Here is a 7269-nt window from a genome sequence, read left to right as displayed (position 1 = left end):
GGTTTCAGGAGATTCTGAAAGCTAAAGACACTTTGTTAACTGTTTATAGCCTTTATCAGCATTTTTAATGTCAGAAATTGTTGTGGGATGCAACTTAAGAACAGACAGATCACCACTGAGAAGTCCAGATTTGAGAGTCTTTATTAGTTGGCTGGCTGACTGTCTCACACAATGCCCCAAAAATGGCTATAGGAAGAACAGCCCGGCTCATAGGGTTTCAGGGGTTTTTATACCATAAGTCAGTTCATCAATCATGAGTGTTTGTTGCTATGATTCAAAACTACAAACTAACATCATGAGATCTAAAATCATAAGCAGAAGGGGAAGTGGGTCACAATGACTTTGTTGGGTACAAGTTAAAGAATGGTTACTAACATCTAGACAATCAATGTTGACATGGTACATTGTCTAAGAAAAAAATAGGAACCAAAAAGGGAACAATTTTACATCATATAAGAATTTCCATTTTGTGTTACCAAACATGATATACTAAGCAACTGTTGATGGGCACAGAAACAAGGTGTTTCCATGGAAGAAGCATTTCCTACATAACATGGAGTCTCAGGATAGAATGGAGTCTGTTTAGTCATTGCCCATATAGCCTGATCCATAACAATTCCATGGAGTCAAATATGTCAACCCATCACAGAAATGAGGTCATAAGCTGACCACAAAGTAGAAGTTACCACAAGGATTTTGTCTGATCCCTATAGCTAGGACACAACTGTTTACCAAGTTTCTCCCAAGTCTTTCCATTTACCTTTCCCTCCTCAAGGAACCAAAGAAAAGTTTTAATAACAAATTTTACAAACTATGACAATTGTGCCTTGTTTATGGTGCTGCCCCATGATTTAAACATAGTCTTAAGCATAAGTATAGGCATAGTAGCATAGGGATACCTTTCTTTGAATCTTAATTGTTCCATATTTTACATTCACTCCTCTCCTTCCTTTAATTGATGTGAGTCTCTTTTAGGAGTGTCCCACTCATCTTGACAAATGAATTCTTGTATGATTGTGTCAGTTCCTGTTCAGGTGCCAACTGCCACATCCTCCATGATGCTTTATTAGGAGTTACACAAACATGTCAATGAGGGTATTATGAAAAGAAAAACAGACACAAAAGCAGAGAAAAAGCTGGGGCAAGGTGGTTCAGTCTACCTCTGGTAAAGGAAGACTGACTGTTAGCAAGCTCCTTACATTTATTATATAGGTTTTAAACATCAGAAGGATTTATTGTGAGAAAACTTTTTCAAGATAAACAAACTGAGGGTAAAAAGCAGCCCAGTTAGGGCTTATCAGATTGTGCCTATAATTCTCTACCTACAGTCTACAGGCATTTGAACCCAAGGTTATGAACTTATAAAATTCCTTGGCTAGCAAATAATTTCCCTTAGAACAGGGTGTCACAATACAAGTGATTAGTTTTCTTGTCATCTTTTCACTGAGAAATTCTCAAGAGAGGCATCATCTCTGTCTCTGGGCAGTTCAAAGATCCATAATTCATTTGCTGCTCCCAACAAAAGAACTATGGTGATATTATTTCTCTTTAACTCTTTTGGAGAATTTGAGAAGGCAGGATTTTAGTTTTGTAAATGTTTGGTAGAATTCTCTAGTGAATTTACATGGTCTAGGGCTTTGATTATTGATTTAATCTCTATTAAATGAAGCTATGCTCATTTTAAAATTTCTTCATGATTTAGTCTTTGTAGGTGTTATGTTTTTAGTAATTAACATTTCATCTGGGTTATTGCTGTGATTTAAATGATTGTATTGCCTTTAAAATTAATGCTAAACTTAATCTGAAATCCAACAGTTTTAAGAGTTGGAGTCTTTAAAAAATGATTAGTCTATGAGGAATAATTGACAGGGTTAGTCCCTTACATAAAAGAGAGAACTACACATCTCCCTTTTTCCCCTCCATTTCTCCTGTCATGTGAGAACATAAGAGTTCAACATGACATCTTGGAAGGAGAAAGTAGAGCTTAGTCAGATAGTGAAAGTACCAGATTCTTGATCTTCCACACAGCCAGAACTGAGAAATAAATCATATTATTCATAAATTTCCAAGTCTGTGAATTTTGTTGTAGGAGCACAAATGGAATTAGTTATCCAATTGTTGGCATACAATTGTTCATATAAATGCCTTATAATTCTTATTTCTGTCAAATTGATGGTAATATCTCCACTTTATCTTCTGATTTTAGCAATCTGGTGTGTTAATTAGCTTTATGTCACTGTGACCAAAATACCCACCCCCACCAAAAAAAAAAAAAAAAAAAAAAAAAAAAAAAAAAAAAAAAAACTTAAGGAAGTAAAATTAATTTGGCTAACGGTTTCAGAGGTCTCAGTCCATAAGTGTTTGAATCCATTATTCTGGATGCAAGATGAGGTAGAATATTATAGTTAAAAAGCATGGTGGAGGAAATCTGTCATGCCTCAGCTGCACAAAAATTTCCCTTTGAACAGGGCATCACCAAACAAAATGGGCAATTTTTTTGGTGACTTTGCACTGAGAAATCCCCAAAAGAGTCATCACCTCAGTCTCTGGGCAGTTTGAAGACCCATAATTAATTTGCTGCTTCCCACCTTAGGTGATATTATTTCTCTTTAATTCTTTTGATGAATTAAAATAAATTCTTTTGGAGAAGTCTTTGGCAATTCATTTTACCACCCAGTTCACTCAAATTAGCTGTAACCGATTAGCTCCTATAATATGATCATGTTATATCCGAATATTACTGCATTAACACAGGAGCTCTGGGGGACACCTTATATCCAAACCATAACCCTGGGTATCAAGTTTCTTAGTGATCATAAATTTATCTAAAATTTTGTTAATTATTTTTAACTTTTTGAAGAATGGGCTTCTGGTTTTTTTGGTTTCCTCTATTGTTTTTTAATCTCTATTTTATTTATGTGCAATAATCTGTATTATTTTCTTCCTACTGCTACTTTGGGGTTAAGAGTTCTTTAAGGTATAATTTTAGATTGTCAATTTCAGATTTCTCTTCTATATTAATGTGATTAGATAATAAGTTTCCCTTTTAGTGTTGCCTTCACTGCAACTTATGTTTTTGTGTTTTCATTTGTTTCAGTATTTTTTTCTAATTCTCTTATGATTTCTTCTTTGAACTGTTGTTTGAACGTGCTGTTTAATTTCCATGTATTTGTAAATTTTCCTATTTTCTTCTGCTAATTATTTCAAGTTTTACTCCATTGTAATTAAAATACCAGTACCAATTCTAACATTAATTTGATAGTCATTCTCATTTCTTGTCTCTCTTGCTCTCATTTTCCAGGAATTCTAGATTTTTACGTTTTATTTTGTAAACATTCACAAATTTTTTGAATATTTTCCAGTTTACATGTTTGTATTTTAAAATATTTTTCTTTACTATTATTACTATTTGTAGGGCTACATTCCATAGTATCATCTTGCATTCTTTCATTCTGATCTGTGTTTGTTTAACTATTAGGACATGAATGCATTCCTCAAATGCATAGTGATACTTGGTCATGTCAATTTGTCTGTAGGAATTACAGTCTTTCTAATGGTGACCATATAATTTAAGAAATTCATATTAAGTTCCAGAGGAATGAGGCATTTTTTTTTTGTTTCTCAAAATTCAATGCATACCTAAGAGAAATAACTACCAAAATAAGACTAGATGGACACTTTTTCCCCATATACAAGAGTGACTACATGATTGGTTTGATTCTGCACCACGTACAGCCAGAGAAATGAGAAGTTGTTCTCCATTCGTGTGAAATGTGTCAAAATGCATTCTACTGTCATGTATAACTAATTTAAACAAATTTAAAAATAATATAAATAATAAGATTAGACTTTCAAGTAGTTTAATAAGGAGAATACCTGTGAAGAATAAAGGGGAAGAATATGGAGAAGAAAGAATAAGATTAAAGAACAATGTAGATTTGACAATAACAGAAGTCAGAGATGAAGGGCAGATTGAAAAAGTAAGGTGGGAAGAAATGTTTGGAAAGTGTGATGGAGTTTCCTTTAGCTTGTGTCACCTATTGAGGGAAAGTTCTTCACACAGTAATGGGCCTCCCACCCATGCCATGCTCAGACCTGGGTTGAAAGCTTCTTGCAGAAAACATGTCCTTAGCCCAGACATGTTTGTGAATTCAGAGGGGTAATAGAGAGACTGTCAGTTAACACTAATCCAAGCAGCAGAGGATAATGAGCATCACATTTTCCTGCTGGCCATACCTGGGATAATGGGTTTCCTCCTCAGCCTCATCATCTCCTGTTTCTTTATCAGAGTCTCTTAGCTTGAGGTCTACTGATGTGCTACCAATTAAGCAGTCTTGTATCTCTGCATATGCTTAGACTTATAGATTATTCTGGTTTTATTTTTCTAAATATTTTAATCTTTTCATCACTAGTCAAAATTTCAACACAATGCCCAAATTCTAAGCTCTTTTCAGTGCTTTCGTAGACATGTTAGTGTACCTGTGTAGGGTATATATTTGTTTTCTTTCATATTCTGGGACTTCATGTGAGTAAAATTATATGCTTATATCCATATTTTGAACCCTTATGCATAAGTAGTGAATAACAACGAATGTTCAACTAAACTAATTTGTACATTTTTCAAAATTCCCATGACTGAGATTGTGGATGTAGCTTAGTGACAGAGTTTGTTCCTGACATGTAAGATCCTAGGTTCAATTCCAAGTACGGATAAACATATATACATACATATACCCACACAGTCATGACAGATGCATTACAAAAATACCCAAAATTAGGATTAGGAGATAATTTGCCAGTATTATTACAAAATGCAAAATATGGATATCTTTATTAAAAATAATATTTGGAATTATAAAAGGATATCCACAAAACATTAAACAAAGTGTAAGGTCTTTTTAAGGATGAAAAGGAGCATTTTGTTTGTCCTAGTAAAATGTGATTATCATCAAATACTTGAAGAATTCAGTAACCCAAAATGTTTAAAATTATTTGCTATAGAATGAAATCAGTCAGTGAAAACAGCATACAAAACAGCAATATTAAAATAAAGGGTCAAATATCTGCAAATTTGCCTAGCATTCCCATGATTAATCATCAATGTAGAAGTCTGCATATGTGATTATATGAAACAGCAAAGTAATTATTCTCATAGGAAAAGAAAATAAGGTAAATTCAATATTTAAAGATAGTTCTTTAGATAGTTGTTTACTGACACTAAGAATTACGTTATTAAAGCTTGAAATCTCAAAGTCTGTGAAAATTTCATCCGATGAAATACATATGAAACCAATAGATTCTGTAGTACTGGCATACAAAAGAAATCAATAAGGAATTATTCCCATAGTGTCTCTGCTAATGAACAAATTGAGTATTTAATAGTTATAATTATGGAATGAATTATAGTTATCTATTTGCATTTTTGAAATAAACACTGGGTTACATACTGTGGAAAAGGTGATAGAATTTAATGGTACAATCACACTATGGTTTAAGCAGTTTTTTTCTCCTGCTTTGTTTAATAGTAGTTGTTCATTATCATCATCATGCACAGCCAATACTGATAATGAATAAACTCATAGACCCAGATACATGATTAAATTTTGTGTAGAATTATTATAGACCTATAGTTGATGCAGAAACATATTCACATACTTTGAAATGTATTCCAATACCAATATATATTTGGAAAGTAATTCTAGGCAAGGTTCTTTAAAAAATACACAGAGTCAAATAAGTTCAAGAAGTACCTAAAAAATTATAGTTACCATATAACAAATCAAAGATTTAAAAGAAATATCTTTAAAGAAAACAGATACATTTATTTGACCTGTAATATTCTTTAAGACATTTAAGCGTGTAATTATTTCTGTGCCCAATTTTATTAGCATACTACTATTAAGATGAGATCTAATTTTTATAGCTAACTTTTGCTGAGTCCTTACTCCACATGAGCCTACCTATATTTTAGAATTAAATCATATATATGATTTTATAAATATTAATTAATATGATACATAGGTGTATATATATGTATATCTCTCTCACTTATGGAAAAATTATTAGTTTTTGAAAATATTTATATGGTGTAGGTGTCTGTATATACACCTAAGAGGATAATTGTTGAAAGGAAATGTTTCACATGGGAAGTTAATGATACTCTATACCATTGATTATCAATGCAATGCTGTGGAAACTGCATTAGTAAGTGAAGATATTTTATATGAATTTATAATATAATATTGGAAATTTAACATTAAATTTTCTAAATTCCCTCATTAATGCTAATCTGCATACCATTATAAAATGAAAAAAAGTTTTAGTGTTAAATTAATAAACATAAATTCAACATATACTTTGAAATGAATTATTGCTTGTCAATATCTAAATATCTATGTAAATACCATATACACCTAAATACTAAAGCACTATAAAGTTAATTATAAATATAAATCCAGTACAAATGCATAAAGTTAAGCTTTGATTATGCTATTATAATCATCTGAGAACTTTTTTCTTTCTGAAGATAATATATATAGTATTATTTAACAGATATCTGGAAAACTAATTGGACCTCGCTCTTTGGTTAATGTGTGCCTTTAATTGGTAGAAGATACACATTTCTCAGCAGGAGTGAAAAGTGATTTTACAATATCATTAAGTAATGCTTTGACAGATACTTAAATACAGATCTATGCAGGAAGACTTCATATGATGCTGTATTTTATGTCAAATAAATTTTTATCAGTTAAATTATTGTAGTGCCATATAAATTCATATTAAAGGAATTCATAAGAATTGTGATTGATATATTGAATAGTAATTAGGTCAAATTAAGAGAAGAAATTTGATAACATATGTGTATATTTTAAACTTTAAATGATTTATCATGGCAACTAAGACCCAGATATTAAAGTAATTTGCTCAGTATTCACATTTGAATTATGTATTCATTTATTATATCTTTTTACATGCTTGTGTCTAAATGGATCTGGTGAAATAGGCTGATTTTTTTAATACAATTTGGTAATCTCTGTCATTTAGCTAGTGAATTTTATCCATTTACTTTTTTTGTCATGACTGAGACATTTAGAACTATTTTGAAGTCTCCTTTTGAATTTTTGTCCATTTGTTCATCATGTCTGTGTATATACTTTTCTTTCACTTGCTTACATTGGGAATATGACAATTTTTAATGCATTTCTCATATCTGATTGGGTTAGGAATAAATATCCCATTGTGTGTAAGTTTAATCTCTTCTGTTTTCTA

The sequence above is a fragment of the Sciurus vulgaris genome, assembly GCF_902686455.1.
Source record: "Sciurus vulgaris genome assembly, chromosome: 11".
In the NCBI taxonomy this organism is placed as follows: domain Eukaryota; kingdom Metazoa; phylum Chordata; class Mammalia; order Rodentia; family Sciuridae; genus Sciurus; species Sciurus vulgaris.
This window is presented reverse-complemented; position numbering follows the sequence as displayed.